General features: G+C 49.4%; 1 protein-coding gene across 1 annotated transcript in view; it reads left to right on the top strand.

Moving 5' to 3' along the window:
- The first annotated feature begins 2,942 nt into the window (after positions 1-2,942).
- LOC132381746 (zinc finger protein 546-like) overlaps positions 2,943-18,613 on the top strand; it is a 59,489-nt gene continuing 43,818 nt past the window's right edge. The window contains exon 1 of the mRNA XM_059951318.1: positions 2,943-3,198. The gene's annotated coding sequence lies outside the window, so the exon portion shown is untranslated. The remainder of the gene's footprint in view (positions 3,199-18,613) is intronic.

Below are 18,613 nucleotides of genomic sequence, written 5' to 3'. Positions count from 1 at the left end.
CATGCAGAATCCACGAAGAGTTGGAATGTGTCCTGGCCTCCGAAAAACGGAGCCATGGATACCGGCTATTGTCTCTTGGAGACGGGATTTTGTATTGAATCCTGTACGATGCATCGAAGCCCCAGGCAATGAACCGAGGGGGAGGTTGGTGGGGGGATTGCACCATCCCGACCTGATTGACATCTGAGATCCTGGGAGTCAGGATAAAAGAGGGTCTGTGGGAACAGCCCCTCAGATGCACCAGAAGAAACGCTAGCGATCCCGTAATAGCGAAAGCCGGTGTGAAGGCCACGTGCGTCCGTTTCTATTTGCCCCGGAATCGGTGTGCCTTTACCACGGAAGAACGGTTTTTAGCTAACAACGGGGAAACCAACTCCCAACGACTCTCGAAGAATTGACATCATAAAAGGAAAAGGCAAGTTTTAACCCGTCTTTCTCTCCAACCAAAACGCTGCAGCTTGAATGAACTAAAATGACTTTTATATTTCCATCGGACAATACATTATCCCCTAGACAACGATTGAGCTATTTCTTATTGATTCTTATTATACCCGCGCTTTTAGATTCAGTGTTGACGACGTATATTATCTGTGTGTTTGCATTGATATTATTTTTGTGTATTTTTGTCAATAAATACTGTTAAAAATAGTACCATCGGACTTCAACGGACCTCTCTATCTTTGCTGGTGAGTGACCCAGTTACGGGGTGTTTCAACAATATGAACCTGTAACAAAGAGATCTGTATTCAAATTGTTAGTGCAACCACATCGTACATAATCAGTATGTTCTGCAAAGGTGTGAAGTTCCACTGCAGTTGGAATGTCCCAGAGACGTTCAGAGTAATCATCTGATCCTGACATTAAACGTTTTTTGTCGGATAAGAACGCAGTGACTTGAACCGCTTTTGTATGTCCACTGTGCTGCATGCCCATCAACATCAAAAAGACGAACAATCCCATCCTCGCAGCCTGCAACAAGCAGCTTTCCATCATCACTATATGTGCCACAGTTCGCTGTATCATTAAATCGGGAGAATGTTTTTATTGGGTCTAGAGAATATCGCCCATATATGTGGATCCTTGTAGAGGCAGCTGACGTGCTTGAATGCGGAAGCGCGCCGACCAGTCAGAACGCGAGCATGTGTTCAGGGCGGGGCTGCACACACCGGGAGATAAGTCTTGAATGAGTTAGCAGCTTACCTTTGTACAAACGTAGTAACAACGTATTTGTTGCCAATCCTGGGAAAGAGAGTCATCAGCTCCCAGATGGAAATGCCCATCTGCTTTGTGTCTGAGATGAAGTTTCAGTTTTAACTTCCCAAGGGCTCTGCGAAGACATCAGCATATGACGGGGATAGGCTTTTTCCATTGAGAGTAGGGGAGATTCAAACAAGAGGACATGAGTTGAGAGTTAAGGGGTAACACTTCTTTACTCAGAGAGTGGTAGCTGTGTGGAACGAGCTTCCAGTAGAAGTGGTTCGATGTTGTCATTTAAAAAAGTTGGATAGGTATATGGACAGGAAAGGAGTGGAGGGTTATGGGCTGAGTGCGGGTCAGTGGGACTAGGTGAGAGTGAGCGTTCGGTACGGACGAGGAGGGCCGAGATGGCCTGTTTCCGTGCTGTAATTGTTATATGGTTATATTTCCACAATAGAGACCACCTTTATAGTGGAGGGATTTACTACGTCCGTGAGCTGACCTGATCGGTGGCCACAGACTTGAACATGGTGAAATGGCATTCACTGGCTCGCATTTTTGGAAGGGATTCACTCGGCCGTCGCACCCGCAGATACAGCCGCGTGTTCACACAAGGGAGTGGCCTTTCACCTGCTCTGTGCGTGGCTAAGCATCTGATCCGCAGAAACACCGATGAATTCACTCCGGGGGGAGGCTGATAACTTGTTCCGTGTGTGGGAAAGAGCAGCGAGTTCAGGCCGCACAGAAACCATTCAACGGTTCGGAACGCGGGAAGGGATTCATTCCGACGTGAGGGGACATCGGAAGGTTCACCCCGGAGAGCGGCCGTTCGCCTGTTCTGACTACGGGAGGGAATTCGATCAGACATCCCAAATGCATTCACGTCAGTGAGCTCACACTGCGGGGAGGCCGTTCAATCGCTCGCTGTGTGCGAAGAGATTAATTCGGTCGTGAGAGCTGCTGAAACAAGAGTTCACATTGGAGAGAGGGACGGACACTGATCCGTCCCACCTGCTGAAACACCAGCCACTTCACAACGGGGGTGGGGGGGGGGCGGTTCGAATAAACTCTGCGTGGAATTCTGAATCATCCAGTTGCAAGTTCCCGACCGGTCCTGGGCGCCAGATTCTGCAGCTATAGAAGCTGCTCATCGCACCCGGGACTGAATCCCGGTCTCTGAGCACTGGGGAGGTTTGTTCTGCCGACGTTAGCCTTTAATTGTCCCAGTGTTTGCTATCGTGGATCAGTGGCAAATAAGTCAGTTCTTTTTTCCCATTCTGTGTCAGCTACGCGCCCAATGTATAGCCGGAGAGGCAACTCAGTCCAGCTGGTTCCCGTTCCTTATTCGTCCGAGTGAAGGGATTCGGCCTGAAGACTCGACTGCTCATAGATGCTGCCTGACCTGCCGAGTTCCTCCAATACTTTGCCAGCGTTGCTTACTGTTTCCAGAATTTGAAGAATCTCGTGTTTTATTTCTGCATTTTGAAGTGGATTGGACTTCGAGTCGGAGTGACAGGTGATACCGAGCAGATTATTTGGGGGGAGCTTGCTCCGTTAAGGTGGCTGCTGGGTCCTACATATAAAGACCGAATTTGAGGCATGTGGCGGACGGGACCGGTATTTTCGTTGAAATCTCCGCGCTTCAGCATTCACATTCTCAGAATTTGATCCTCAGGAATCGAATGCGCAGGCGCCGAGGACGCAGGGAGTCCCGAATACTGCGCATGCGCCTGGGTCGCCGCGGGTCCCGAATACCGCGCATGCGCTCAGTGGACAAAAGCCGCCGGTGCGTCGGCGGCAGGGAGGAGCGGGTCGCGCATCCCAACTGGGGGCAGCTCCTGCGAGCTCAGGACACACCGTGGCTCCGCACCACGGGGCAGTCCCGATCCTTCCCCTCTTTATCCGCCCCGCGATCCGGACCCGGGGAGCTGTCTGCTGATCAGTGACGGCCCCGCCGTCATTTCTGCGACGCATGCGTATCGCCCGGACCGTGCCGAGCAGGTGGGTATCTGGTTCGTGGGGTCTTCTGGGTACAAAAGCAGCCATGGGTGACAATTCCAGAGCTTTGGCCGCCTGCCTGTAGGGTTTGTTTGAAGGTGGAGGGCCCGGGGCGGATGCATCTCCCCACTGCCGAGTTCCTGCTGTCTAACTCTCCTCTAACTTTTCCTGTCATCTGGGAAAAGGCTTCGAAGCATTCGGGCTCTCACGACCAGACTATGTAACAGTTTCTTCCCCCAAGCCATCAGACTCCTCAATACCCAGAGTCTGAACTGACACCGACTTACTGCCCTCCACTGTGCCTATTATCTTGTTTATTATTCATTGTAATGCCTGCGCTGTTTTGTGCACTTTATGCAGTCCTGGGTAGGGATGTAGTCTAGTGTAGTTTTTTTCTGTGTTGTAGGTATTTCAGTGTAATTTTTTTACTGTTTCATGTAGCACCATGGTCCTGAAAAACGTTATCTTGTTTTTACCATGTCCTGTTCCAGCAGTTCTGGTGGAAATGACAAAGAAAGTGACTTGACTAAATCCAAGGATTGGGAACTTGGAACAAGAACATAGTTCTGAGATAATCGCTGAGAGAATGGTCAGAGTAATTGGAAAGGCTCCAGGATCAACCATATTATATCTTGTGCTTTTAGTAGTGCTGTGGATCTTGACCAGAACTTGAAATAATACTAATCAAGAGAGACAAACTGAGTCATGTCACAAATTGATGACAGTTAGAAAAAGTCCATTCTGATACAGACAGAAAAAAGGTCAGAAAATCCTTCCAGATATCTGATCCGTGTCCAGTTAAAAATCGCGCTATTTCTCCAACTTGTGTTGGACTTCACTGTAACAGCCTGATGTCAGAGCTCACCATATGGACCAAAATTAATTCATCTTAAATGCTGTCCTTCACCCATTGATGTCTTTTGTAAATCTTTTTATAGGTTAGAAACAGCAAATCACTTCTGTACGGGAATGTCAAACACAACAACACAACGGTTCTGCCGTGTCTGTACAGATATTTAAGGAGTGGCCAGATAGTTCGTTTGCAACACCAATATTTGTGCTGTCAATCCTTGAAGATGAAGATGAATCTCACCCCAACTGGAAATGTGCTTCTTGTCTGAACTGAAGTGAAGTTTTCGGTTTTAACTCCACTGGAACCGGGGTGCTGAGAACACACCAGCACTGGTTCACCAGAGATCAGTTCTTCAACTGAGGAATTCACCATCTGACTTGAGGAATCACCAGAGAATTGACAGCGGGGAGATTTCATTCCCCCACTTTCAGTGTGGGAAGGGATTCACTTGCTGAGTCGACCATCAGACACACTGGGAATTTACAAGGCAGAGAGACGGTTCAACTGTTCTGCATATGGGATTAGTTCCACTCAGTCATCTGATCTTTTGATACACAAGGGAGAGGCTGTATATCTGCTCTGAATGTGGGAAGGGGTTCACGCAGTCATCCCACCTACAAACACACCGGTCAGTTCACATTGGGGGAGAGGCCACTCACCTCCGTGTGCGGGAGGGGATATTACTCAGTCATCCAGGCTAAAGACACGTCAGCAAGTTCACACCACAGGGAGACCTGACTGCGGGAAGCGCTTCACTCTGTCGGTCAAGCTGAGGAGATGCGAGAGAATTCACACCAGTGAGGCAGTCCACCTGCTCCTTGTGTGGAAGGGGATTCACTCACTCACCACACGGCAGGCACAGCAGCGAACTTACAAATGAGAGAGACCGTTCGACTTTCCTCAGTCATCTGATGTGCTGACACATGAGAGAGAGAGACTGTAGATCTGCTCAGATTGTTGGAAGGGATCCGCTCAGTTATCTTAACTAAAGGTATATCAGTGAGTTTGCATGGGGGAGAGGCTGCTCACCTCCTCTTCAGGCGGCAAGTGATTTGCTCAGTCATTCCACCTACAGTCACGCCAGGGAGAGGCCACTGACCTGCCGAGTTGCTGAGGAGCGATTTACTCCGACATACCACGTACAGAAACAGCGGTCCGTTCACACTGCGGAGATGCCGTTCACCTGCTCAGACTGTGGGAAGGCATTTCCTCACCTCTCTTACCTGCAAAGGCACCGGCGCGTTCACACCGGGGAGAGGCCGTACATCTGCGCTGAATGTGGGAAGGGGTTCACTCAGTCGTCCAACCTACAGAAACACCAGTCACGTCACACTGGGGAGAGGCCGTTCACCTGCTCAGACTGTGGGAAGGGATTCACTGAGTCGTCTCAACTGAAGGTACACCAGCGAGTTCACACTGGGGAGAGGCCGTTCACCTGCTCGGAATGTGGGAAGGGATTCACCACATCATCCAACCTACAGACTCATCAGCGAGTTCACACTGGCGACAGGGCGTATACATGCTCAGACTGTGGGAAGGGATTTACTAGGTCAAATGACCTGCTGGCACACCAGTCAGTTCACACCGGGCAGATGCCATTCATCTGCTCAGACTGTGGGAAGGGATTTCCTCGGTCGTCTCAACTGAAGGTACATCAGCAAGTTCACACCGGGGAGAGGCCGTTCACCTGCTCTGAATGTGGGAAGGGATTTACTCAGTCGTCCAATCTACAGACACATCAGCGAGTTCACGTGGGTGAGAGGCCGTTCACCTGCTCGGAATGTGGGAAGAGTTTCATTCGGTCATCTGACCTGCAGAAACACCAGTCAGTTCACACTGGGGAGAGACCCTTCACCTGCTCAGTGTGTGGGAAGGGGTTCATCACATCATCCAACCTACAGACACATCAGCGAGCTCATTCGGGGGAGAGGCCATTCACCTGCTCTGAGTGTGGGAAGGGATTCACTCGGTCGTCTGACCTACTGGCACACCAGTTAGTTCACACTGGGGAGAGACCGTTCACCTGCTTAGACTGTGGGAAGGGATTCACCACGTCATTTCAACTGAAGGTACACCAGCGAGTTCACACCGGGGAGAGGCCGTACGTCTGCGCTGAATGTGGGAAGGGATTCACTCTGTCGTCCAACCTGATAAGGCACCAGAAAGTTCACAGGGTTGAGGGGTCGTTCAACTCTTCAGTGTCTGGGAAATGAGTCACTCACTCTCCCAACCTCGGAGGTGAGTGAACACCACCGAGTTCACACTGGGGAAGAAGTTTAAACAAGCTGCATGTTGGATATTTCACCATCACAGTTGCTGAATCCAGAAGGAAGTTGAAATGGGACATTTGGGTGTCGAACTCTGCCATTATCGCTGCTGCTCAGCACCCAATGCTCCACCCTGGTCACTGGGAATGGGAGGAGTTTCCTCTGAAGATGTTCACCTGTAATGGGACTGGAGTTCCATATTCTGCATCTGTGACTAATAATTAAATTCTATTTTAAACTCTGTCTCGGGTGCTCAGTGAATCTACGGCATACACAGTGAACAGTGGGGAGTCAATTCAGCCCAGCTGGTCCTGACCGTGTTTCTGTTCCGTGACAGCCCTTTTAACCCCATCCCTGCTGTTCACCTCTCACTCTCCCTGTGGTGACGGGTTCCAAATGGTCACTGTGCTGTGTGTGAGGAGGTTTCCCTGGAATTCCCTGCGTGACTCTCTGCAGACCGAAGAAGAACGAGCTCACTGCAGTTATGTCTCCCGGGTTCTTTGTCCCTTAAATCCCTGCACTGAGGAAGAATGGCGTTGCTTGTTAATCTCCTTATTCCAGACTCATTTCAATGTTGAGGGTCATTCTCACTGCTTCCAAAGAGCTGTGTCTCACACAGCCGGGTTGTTAGAATGCACCACTGCCCCCTGAACTGAGAGAGGAGAGTGGGGGACCATTAGCTGGGTGTTCAATGGAGCAGGATGAGAAACCTGAGTCGGGTCGGCAGAGGTCAGGGTTTGGGGCTGCGGGCAGAGGTCAGGGTTTGGGACTGCGGGCAGAGGTCAGGGTTTGGGACTGCGGGCAGAGGTCAGGGTTTTGGACTGTGGGCAGAGGTCAGGGTTTGGGACTGCGGGCAGAGGTCAGGGTTTGGGACTGCGGGCAGAGGTCAGGGTTTGGGACTGCGGGCAGAGGTCAGGGTTTGGGACTGTGGGCAGAGGTCAGGGTTTGGGACTGCGGGCAGAGGTCAGGGTTTGGGACTGCGGGCAGAGGTCAGGTTTTGGGACTGTGGGCAGTGATCAGGGTTTGGGAATGTGGGCAGTGGTCAGGGTTTGGGAATGCGGGCAGTGGTCAGGGTTTGGGACTGTGGGCAGTGGTCAGGGTTTGGGACTGTGGGCAGAGGTCAGGGTTTGGGACTGTGGGCAGTGGTCAGGGTTTGGGACTGTGGGCAGAGGTCAGGGTTTGGGACTGTGGGCAGAGAGGGTTTGGGACTGTGGGCAGAGAGGGTTTGGGACTGTGGGCAGTGGTCAGGGTTTGGGACTGTGGGCAGTGGTCAGGGTTTGGGACTGTGGGCAGTGGTCAGGGTTTGGGACTGTGGGCAGAGGTCAGGGTTTGGGACTGTGGGCAGTGGTCAGGGTTTGGGACTGTGGGCAGAGGTCAGGGTTTGGGACTGTGGGCAGAGGTCAGGGTTTGGGACTATGGGCAGGGAGGGTTTGGGACTGTGGGCAGATGTCAGGGTTTGGGACTGTGGGCAGTGGTCAGGGTTTGGGACTGTGGGCAGTGGTCAGGGTTTGGGACTGTGGGCAGAGGTCAGGGTTTGGGACTGCGGGCAGAGGTCAGGGTTTGGGACTGCGGGCAGAGGTCAGGTTTTGGGACTGTGGGCAGTGATCAGGGTTTGGGAATGTGGGCAGTGGTCAGGGTTTGGGAATGCGGGCAGTGGTCAGGGTTTGGGACTGTGGGCAGTGGTCAGGGTTTGGGACTGTGGGCAGAGGTCAGGGTTTGGGACTGTGGGCAGTGGTCAGGGTTTGGGACTGTGGGCAGAGGTCAGGGTTTGGGACTGCGGGCAGAGGTCAGGGTTTGGGACTGCGGGCAGAGGTCAGGTTTTGGGACTGTGGGCAGTGATCAGGGTTTGGGAATGTGGGCAGTGGTCAGGGTTTGGGAATGTGGGCAGTGGTCAGGGTTTGGGACTGTGGGCAGTGGTCAGGGTTTGGGACTGTGGGCAGAGGTCAGGGTTTGGGACTGTGGCAGTGGTCAGGGTTTGGGACTGTGGGCAGAGGTCAGGGTTTGGGACTGTGGGCAGTGGTCAGGGTTTGGGACTGTGGGCAGTGGTCAGGGTTTGGGACTGTGGGCAGTGGTCAGGGTTTGGGACTGTGGGCAGAGGTCAGGGTTTGGGACTGTGGGCAGAGGTCAGGGTTTGGGTCAGGGCAGTTGTCAGGGTTTGGGACTGTGGGCAGAAGTCAGGGTTTGGGACTGTGGGCAGAGGTCAGGGTTTGGGACTGTGGGCAGTGGTCAGGGTTTGGGACTGTGGGCAGAGGTCAGGGTTTGGGACTGCGGGCAGTGGTCAGTGTTTGGGACTGCGGGCAGAGGTCAGGGTTTGGGAATGCGGGCAGTGGTCAGGGTTTGGGACTGTGGGCAGAGGTCAGGGTTTGGGACTGTGGGCAGAGGTCAGGGTTTGGGACTGCGGGCAGAGGTCAGGGTTTGGGACTGCGGGCAGAGGTCAGGGTTTGGGACTGCGGGCAGAGGTCAGGGTTTGGGACTGCGGGCAGAGGTCAGGGTTTGGGACTGCGGGCAGAGGTCAGGGTTTGGGACGGCAGAGGTCAGGGTTTGGGACTGTGGGCAGTGGTGGGGGTCGGAGCAAATGATGAGGAAGAGAGGTGAGGCAACGAATGACAGAGTGGCAACATTGGGAGGCTGAAGGACAGAGAAAAGAACTCGGTAAACTTTGACTGCACACACAGAATGCGCTTTCCCCATCCCGTGTTTTGGCTGCACACGGCACCACGCCGGATTTGTCCGGGCTCTGGTTGCAGACACATGTTTGTTTTGTGGAAGATCCCAGAAGCCCTGTTATTGGGTAAAGGGACTGTTAAAAATTAAGACCGGACATACTTGTTGCCTGGTTCCGATTGATCGGTCACAAACAGGGGAAAATCTGCAGGTGCCGGGAATCCAAGGCCACACACACACAAAATGTAGGGGCAGGTGTGGCACTTGTTCCACTTGCAAGGAGAAGTGCCAGGAGGGAGATCAGTGGAGAGGGGTGAGTGGACTAGGGAGTCGCGCAGGGAACGAACCCTGCGGAAAGTTGGCGGAGAAGGGAAAGGTGCACTTGGTGGTGGGTATCTGTTGGTGCTGACAAAAGTTGTGAGGAATTATATGCTGGACATGGAGGCTGGTGGGGTGGTAGGTAAGGACAAGAGGAACCCTACCCCCGGTGGGTGATTTCAACTTCCCTCATATTGACTGGCACCTCCTGAGTGCAAGGTGGATAGATGGGGCTGAATTTGTCAGATGTGTTCAAGAAGGATTCCCGACACAGTACGTGGACCGGCCGATGAGAGGAGAGGCCATACTGGATCTAGTTCTGGGTAATGAACCTGGTCAGGTGACAGACCTCTTGGTGGGGGAGCATTTTGGTGAGAGTGACCACAACTCCCTTAGCTTCAGCATAGCTATGGAAAATGATAAAAGCAGTCAAAATGAGAAAGTGCTTAACTGGGGAAGGGCTAACTATGAAGGGGTGAGGCAGGAACTAGCGAGAGTAACTTGGAAACAGATGTTCAAGGGTGAAAGCACAAAGTAATCTGGAGGAAGTTTAGGGACCACTTGGGCTGGGTTCAGGATAGGTTTGTGCACTGAGACAAGGAAAAAATGGTAGGAAAAGGGAATCATGGCTGATTAAACATGTGAAGTAACTCGTCAAGAGGAAGAAGGAAGCATATGTTAGATATAAGAAGCAGGAAGTAGGAGGGGTTCATGAGAAATATAGGGTAGCCAGGAAGGAGCTAAAGAAAGGACTTAGGAGAGCTCAAAGGGGGCATGAGAAGGCCTTGGCGTGTAGGATTAAGGAGAACCCCAAGGCATTCTATGCGTATGTGAAGAATAGAAGCATGTCAAGAATGAAGGTGGGGCCGCTAAAGGATAAAGTGGCAACATATGCCTGGAGGTTGGGGAGGTTCTAAATGAATACTTTGCTTTAGTATTCACAAGTGAAAAGGACCTTGGTCAGGGTAAGGTTGAAACAGAGCAGGCCTATGTGTTGGACAATGTGGAGATTAAGGAAGAAGGAGTGTTGGATCTTCTTAAAAACATAAAGATTGTTAAGTCCCCAGGGCCGGATGTGATATACCCCTGGTTGCTGTGAGAAGAGATCGCTGGAGCAGTAGCTATGATTTTTGAATCCTCTTTGGCTGCAGGGAAGGTGTCAATAGACAATAGGTGCAGAAGTAGACCATTCGGCCCCTCGAGTCTGCACCGCCATTCTGAGATCATGGCTGATCATTCACTATCAATACCCAGTCCCTGCCTTGTCCCCATATCCCTTGATTCCCCTATCCATCAGATATCTATCTAGCTCCTTCTTGAAAGCATCCAGAGAATTGGCCTCCACCGTCTTCCGAGGCAGTGCATTCCACACCTCCACAACTCTCTGGGAGAAGAAGTTTTTCCTCAACTCTGTTTTAAATAACTGACCTCTTATTCTCAATCCATGCCCTCTGGTACTGGACTCTCCCAACATCTGGAACATATTTCCTGCCTCAATCCTATCAAATCCTTTAATTATCTTAAACGTTTCAATCAGATCCCCTCTCAATCTCCTCAATTCCAGCGTGTACAAGCCCAAACTCTCTGCGTAAGACAGCCCTGCCATCCCAGGAATCAACCTAGTGAATCTACGCTGCACTTCCTCAATTGCCAGAATGTCCTTCCTTCAGCCTGGAGACCAAAACTGTACACAATATTCCAGGTGTGGTCTCACCAGGGCCCTGTACAAATGCAAAAGGACATCCTTGCTCTTGTACTCAATTCCCCTTGTAACAAAGGCCAACATTCCATTTGCCCTCTTCACTGCCTGTTGCACTTGCTCATTCACCTTCATTGACTGGTGAACTAGGACATGGCAAATGTAGTTCCTTCGTTTAAAAAAGGTAATAGAGAGAATCCTGGGAACTATAGACCAGTGAGTCTTACGTAGGAGGTCTGCAAACTATTGGAAAGAATTCTTAAGGATATGATCTACAAGCATTTGGAGAAGTACAGTCTACTCAAGGATAGTCAACATGGCTTTGTGAAGGGAAGGTTGTGCCTCACGAGTTTTTTGAAGAGGTAACAAAAGAAATTGATGAGGGTAGGGCGGTAGATGCAGTCTATGAGGCATGGGATCAGTGGAACCTTGGCTGTTTGGATGAAAAATTGGCTTACAGGAAGAAAGCAGAGGGTAGTAGTGGAAGGAAAGCATTCTGCCTGGAAGTCAGTGACTAGTGGAGTGCCGCAAGGATCTGCCCTGGGACCCCTGCTCTTTGTTATTTTTATAAATTAAATGGATGAAGAGGTGGAAGGATGGGTGAGTAAGTTTGTGGATGACACGAAGATTGGAGGAGTTGTGGATGGAGCTGCAGGTTGTCGAAGGTTACAAGAGGATATAGACAGGCTGCAGAATTGGGCAGAAAAATGGCAGATGGAGTTCAATCCAGATAAATGTGAGGTGATGCATTTTGGAAGGACAATTCAGAAGGCTGAGTACAGGGTTAATGGTTGTTTAAGAGAGTGGATGAACAGAGGGACCTTAGATTTCGAATCCATACATCCCTTAAAGTCGCTGCACAGGTTGATAGGATAGTTATGAAGGCCTACGGGATTGAGTCCAAGAGTAGAGAGGTCATGTTGCAACTCTATAAATTTCTGGTGAGACCGCACTTAGAGTACTATGTTCAATTCTGGTCACCTCATTATAGGAATAATGGAGAGGATTATGGAGAGGAAGCTACGGAGAGGATGTTGCCCAGATCGAAAAACAAGTCTTATGAGTCAAGGTTAGCAGAGCTGGAACTTTTCTCTTTGGAGCGTAGAAGAATGAGAGGGGACTTGATAGAGGTCTACAAGATTGAGAGGCAAAGATATGGTGGATAGCCAGTACCTGTTTCCCGGGACATGAATACCAAACATCAGAGGGCATATATACAAAGTTAAGGGAGGGAAGTTTAGGGGAGACATCGGGGTAAGTTTTTTTATACAAAGGGTGGTGGGTGCCTGGAATGACTTGCCAGGGATGGTGGTGGAGGCTAAAACATTAGGGGTATTTAAGAGCCTCTTGGACAAGCACATGGATGAAAGAAAAACAGGGTTACTGGGTAGTGTGGGGTTAGTACTTTTATTAAAGGAATATATGGGTCGGCACAACATTGAGGGCCAAGGGCCTGTATTGTGCTGTAGTGTTCTAGAGTCTAGTGAAACGTTGACTGTTCATTTCCATGGATGCTGCCCGACCTGCTGAGTTCCTCCAGCGTGTTGTACGTGTTGAAGGGGAGATTTAAACTCCTTCAGGGTAGGCATCCCTGAAGAGACTTCGCAGTATAGTAGTCCAATCACAAACAGGAGAAAATCTGCAGATCTTCTATCACAAGAGATTCTGCAAACACACACACAAAATGCTGGAGGAACTCAGCAGGCCAGGCAGCATCTATGGAAAAGAGTAAACAGTCGACGTTTCGGGCTGAGACCTTTCATCGGGACTCATACCCCCTTCCATCCGTTTCTGGAGGAACTCGCCAGGTCGGATAGCATCGTGAAGAGTCTCAGCCTTAAACGTTATTCGCCTCCACAGAGGCTGCCTGACCTGTTGAGTTCTTCCTGCATTGTGTGTGTGTGTTGCTCCGGATTTCCAGCATTTGCAGAAGATTTTGATTTTGTTTTTCCTGCCAGTATGTTGGACTTTTTAAAAATAAAATATACTTTATTCAAAAATAAAATTATGTACTTTGACTATTAAAGCATTGAGTGACGGTTGTTAATTATAGTATTTTAGGATCTTGTTGTGTTAAATTAAGCGCTGAGTTCTGCACATTTAAACATTGACGGATTTGAGGCAGGTGGCAGAGGGGGAGCCGGTACTGGCAGACACGGTTAATTCATTTTCAAAGCAACTGCCGGAGGAACTTTTCGCACCGAGACCCTTCTTGCAATTCACTTTAAACCCCCATTACCTAGAAATCAGAATTCGCCTTTTGTTTGGGGGGAGGGTATGGCTGCTGATTAGGCGCGCATGCGTCGAGAGTACCGGTTCGTATCAAATTGCGCATGCGCAGAGTATAGTAGTATCAGACGATCTGCGCATGCGCCAAGAGTAGCGATTTGTGTCAGAGAATCGCGCATGCGTCGAGAGTAGCAATTTGTGCCAAAAAGTCGCGCATGCGTTCGGTTAACAGCTCCGGAGGATCGGCCGCAGGTAGGAGGGGGGTATTGGGTCGGGGTTTGAGATCGGGAACGGCGTCCGCACCCCGACTGGGGGCAATTGCCGCGAGTTCCGGACACTCCATCGTATCCCTACACACTGGGAGAGTCCCAGTCTTTTCCCACCCTCTCTACCCTACGATCCGCACCCGGGCCCTGGGGAATTCTCGGCTGATAAAGCTAAGTGCTGGTGCCGGGTCCGGGGCGGAGAGACGATTCACTGGCTTGTGGGCATTTTGGGAGGGGAGGGCAGGCATGAGTGACTCTTACAGCTCTCCCCGACCCCCTCAGCTCCGGAGGGACCTCCCAAACACTGTCGAGCTTCCGGTATCTAAATGCAAGGATTTGGAACTCTTTGAGTAAAGATACAATTCCGATCCAATCCCGGATGGAGAACTTCTGACTGTCTGCCAGTTATGCCGGTGGTATTTAGGGCAGCAGTGAAGGTCCTCCATATCTGGCGGTGTCCAGGCTTCTAAAACAGGTTCAAAGTTTCATTTATTAAAATATACAACTCTGAAATACTTCTCCGGGTAGCCAAGAAACGCAGCACGATCATCAACCCCAAAAATTCCCCCCCCCCCCACCTCCACTCAGAAGCTTCCAAAACCCTTCAACAAGGTTGTGGTCCTCTTAGAGAATGGAGAACTTATAACACAAGAGATTCTGCAGATGCTGGAAATCCAGAGCAACACACACACACACACACACACACACACACACACACACAGAACGCTGGAGAAACTCAGCAGGTGGGGCAGTGTCTATGGAAATGACGTTTTAGGAGGGGACTCTTCCTCAGGACTGGAAATGAAGTGGGAAGAGTCACAATGAGAGGGTGGGGGAGCAGAAGGAGTACAAACTAGAAAGTGATTGGTGAGTCATACAACACACGCAAAATGCTGGTGGAACACAGCAGGCCAGGCAGCATCTACAAGGAGAAGCGCTGTCGACGTTTTGGGCCGAGACCCTTCGTCAGGACTAACTGAAAGGAAAGATACTGAGAGATTTGAAAGTAGTGGGGGGAGGGGGAAATGCGAAATGATAGGAGGAGAAGACCGGAGGGGGTGGGATGAAGCTAAGAGCTGGAAAGGTGATTGGCGAAAATGATACAGAGCTGGAGAAGGGAAAGGATCATGGGACGGGAGGCCTCAGGAGAAAGAAAGAGTGGGGGAGAACAAGAGGGAGATGGAGAACAGGCAGAGTGATGAGTCATGTTCATTGCCACAGATGCTGCCTGACCTGCTGAGTTCTTCCAGCATTTTGTCTGTGTTGCCATGTAATAGGTGAAGTGGGAGGCAACAGGTGGAAAAGATAAAGGGTTGGAGAAGAAGAAGGAGAGAGGAGTGGACCATTGGAGGAAGTGAAGGAGGAGAGGAACCAGAGGGGGGTAATAGGAAGGAGAGAAGTGGTAATGGGTCAGAGTGGGGAATTGTAGAAGAGGGTTGAGTAAGGGGGAATAAGCAGTGGACCTTGAGAAATTGAAATAACTCATTCCATCAGAACATGAGGTGTTGTTCCTCCATCCAGAGAGAGGCTTCATAGTAGTGTTAGGAGACAGGTTGGAATGTGAATGGGGATAGGAATTAAAATGGTTGGTCGCTGGTAGATCTTTTTGTGGATGAAGTAAAGGTTCTCGACAATGCAGCCCCCCAATCTACAACAGGTCTCATCTGTATCAGAATCGTAATCAGTTTTAGACCATAAGGTATAGGAGCAGAATGAGGCCGTTTGATCCATCGAGTCTGCTCCATCATGGCTGATCCAATTTTCCTCTCAGCCCCAATCTCCTCGTATCCCTTTATGCCCTGACCAATCAAGAATCTGTCAAGCACGGCCTTAAATGTACAGATGGACTTGGCCGCCACAGCTGCCTGTGGCAAAGAATTGCACAAATTCACCAGCTTTTGGCTGAAGAAATTCTTCTGCATCTCCCTTCTGAAAGGACACCCCTCTATTCTGAGGCTGTGTCCTCTGGTCTTAGACTCTCCCACCACAGGAAGCATTCTCCCCACATCCACTCTAACAAGACCTTTCACCATTTGATAGGCTTCAGTGAGGTCACCCCTCATTCTTCTGAATTCCAGTGAATACAGACCCGGAGCCATCCAACGCTCTTCATATGACAAGCCATTCAATCCTGGAATCATTTTCGCAAACCTCCTTTGAACCCTCCCCAGTTTCAGCACATCTTTTCTAAGATAAGGGGCCCAAACCTGCTCACAATACTCCAAATGAGGCCTCACCAGTGCTTTATAAAGTTCCAGTTCTCTTGAAATGAATGCTAACATCACACTTGCTTTCCACAGACTTAACCTGTAAATTAACCTTTGGGAATCCTGCACAACACTCCCAAATCCCTTTGCGCCTCAGATTTCTGTATTTTCTCTCCATTTAGAAAATAGTCAACCTTCCATTTCTTCTACCAAAGTGCATGACCATACACTTCCCAGCATTGTATTCTATCTATCTATCATTTCTTTGTTCATTCTCCTAATTCTGTAGCTTCTCTACTTCCTCAGAACTTCCTGCCCCTCCACCTATTTTCATATCGTCTGCAAACTTTGCAACAAAACCAACAATTCCATCATCAAATCATTGACATATAACATTAACAGAATCTATCCCAACACAGACCCCTGTGGAACACCATTAGTCACCGGCCGCCAATCAGAAAAGGCTCCGTTTATTCCCACCCTTTGCCTCCTGCCAATCACCCACTGCTTTATCCTCACTACAGTCTTTCCTGCAGTACCATTGGTTCGTAGCTCGTTGTGCAGTCTCGTGTGCAGCACCTTGTCAAAGGCCTTGGAAAATCCAAGTACACACCATCAACCAGTTCTCCTTTGTCTATCCTGCTTGTTACTTCTTCAAAGAATTCCAGCAGAATCATCAGGCAAGATTTGCCCTTGAGGAAACCAGGTGGACTAGGGCCTATTTTATCATGTGACTTCAAGTACACTGAGACCTTGTAGTTTCCTTTCTTCTGCCTCTCTTGAACAGTTTAATATCACTGACATATGTTGTGAAATATTTTGTTTCGCAGCGGCGGTACATTGCATTACATAGTTTAAAAAAAGCTATAAATTACAATAAGATATATAAATTAAATAAGTAATGTAAAAAGAGAGCAAACAAATGAACCCCATCCTTTCACAAAATCAAACATAGGTTCGACTTCTAATTTTCTCTAAACTAAGACATAACATCACTTGAGGGAACCTTTGTGACAGAGTGGGAGCCGACGTATTCTTCCACTTCAACAGAATGGCCCTCCTAGCTATCAATGTACCAAACGCAATAACATGTTGGTCAGACAAAGAATTACCGCGGGTATTTTGAGGAATTATTCCAAAGAGCACACAGTTAATTTGTTAGGTTGTAGATGAATTTTAAGCGCTTTAGAAATTGTAGGAAAAAACTTACTTCCAAAACTGTTCCAGTAGAGAACAAGACCAAAACATGTGTGTCAGTGTAGCTGTCTCAGTTTTACATCTATCACAGAAACTATCAACATTAGGAAAGATCTCTCCTTCGTCAAATAATAATAATGGGGTTCATTGGCTGGTTCGTTTGTTCATTTGAGTTAATTGATGGGTTTTCTCCACGATCTAATTGTAAATTTTGGTGTAATTTTATTTTTGCTGGTGGTTTGATGTTCATCTTTGGAAGCTTTTTGTACGACGCACGGCTCCGGGGTTGAACACCTAACGGGTCTTTTTGTACGACGCGTGGCTCCGGGGTTGAACACCTAACGGGTCTTTTTGTACGACGCACGGCTCCGGGGTTGAACACCTAACGGGTCTTTTTGTACGACGCGTGGCTCCGGGGTTGAACACCTAACGGGTCTTTTTGTACGACGCACGGCTCCGGGGTTGAACACCTAACGGGTCTTTTTGTACGACGCGTGGCTCCGGGGTTGAACACCTAACGGGTCTTTTTGTACGACGCACGGCTCCGGGGTTGAACACCTAACGGGTCTTTTTGTACGACGCACGGCTCCGGGGTTGAACACCTAACGGGTCTTTTTGTACGACGCGTGGCTCCGGGGTTGAACACCTAACGGGTCTTTTTGTACGACGCACGGCTCCGGGGTTGAACACCTAACGGGTCTTTTTCTCACCTTTTTCTTCCTTTAGTAGGGTTTTTTTCTTTTTTTTGTGTGTCACCATATTTTTCAAACCTTAATATTGTTTTTTTTCTTTCTTTTGATACATTGTAAGTGTTACCTGCTTTGATCTACCCTTGTGTCCTGGATAATAATAATTAAAAAAAAGATTTGAAAAGAGAGCAAAAAAAGGAAAATTCAACCTGAGATAGTGTACAAGGATTCATTGTCCATTCAGAAATCTGATGGTGGTAAAGGAGCTGTTCCTAAAGCTTTGAGAGTGTGTCTCCAGGCTCCTGTACCTGCCCCTCAATGGTAGCCGTGAGAAGAGGGCAGGTCCTGGGTGATTGGGTGTCTTTAGGGGTGGATGCGGCCTTTTTGAGGCATCGCCTTTTGAAGGTGCCCTCAATATTGAGGAGGCTGGTGCCCACGATGGAGATGGCTGAGTTTGCAACTCTCTGCGGCTTTTCCCGATCCTGTGCAGTGGCCCCTCCACGCCAGAAGGTGATGCAACCAGTTAGAATTATCTCCATGGTACGTCTGTAGGGTTCTCACCAATGAAGGGGCACCTCTCCTGATGTTCCACCTCCTTCCTTTTCATCCACGCTCCATTCTCCTCTCCTATCAGACTCCTTCTTCTCCGGCCTTGTACCTTCACCACCTATCACCTCCCAGTTTCTTACTTCATTCCTCCTCTCCCACCCGCCTGGCTTCACCTCTCTCCTTCGAGCTTGTCCTCCTTCCCCTTCCCCAACTTTCTTATCCTGGCTTCTTCCCCCCCTTTTCCAGTCCTGATGAACGGTGTCAGCCAAGAGTCTTGCTCATTAGTGCGTTTCAGTAAATGCTGCCTGACCTTCTGAGCTCCACCAGCAGTTTGTGTGTGTGTGTGTGTGTGTGTGTTAGTGAAGAACTTTGAAGGCTCCTTTGGGCAAATGGGTTAGCAATTTTCCACCAACTGAATCACAAGCTGAACACTGCACTGAGATCGGGTTTGGTGATCAGAACTAGCTGATTACCAAATCT

Source organism: Hypanus sabinus, chromosome 26, assembly GCF_030144855.1.
Source record: "Hypanus sabinus isolate sHypSab1 chromosome 26, sHypSab1.hap1, whole genome shotgun sequence".
In the NCBI taxonomy this organism is placed as follows: domain Eukaryota; kingdom Metazoa; phylum Chordata; class Chondrichthyes; order Myliobatiformes; family Dasyatidae; genus Hypanus; species Hypanus sabinus.
This window is presented reverse-complemented; position numbering and strand designations above follow the sequence as displayed.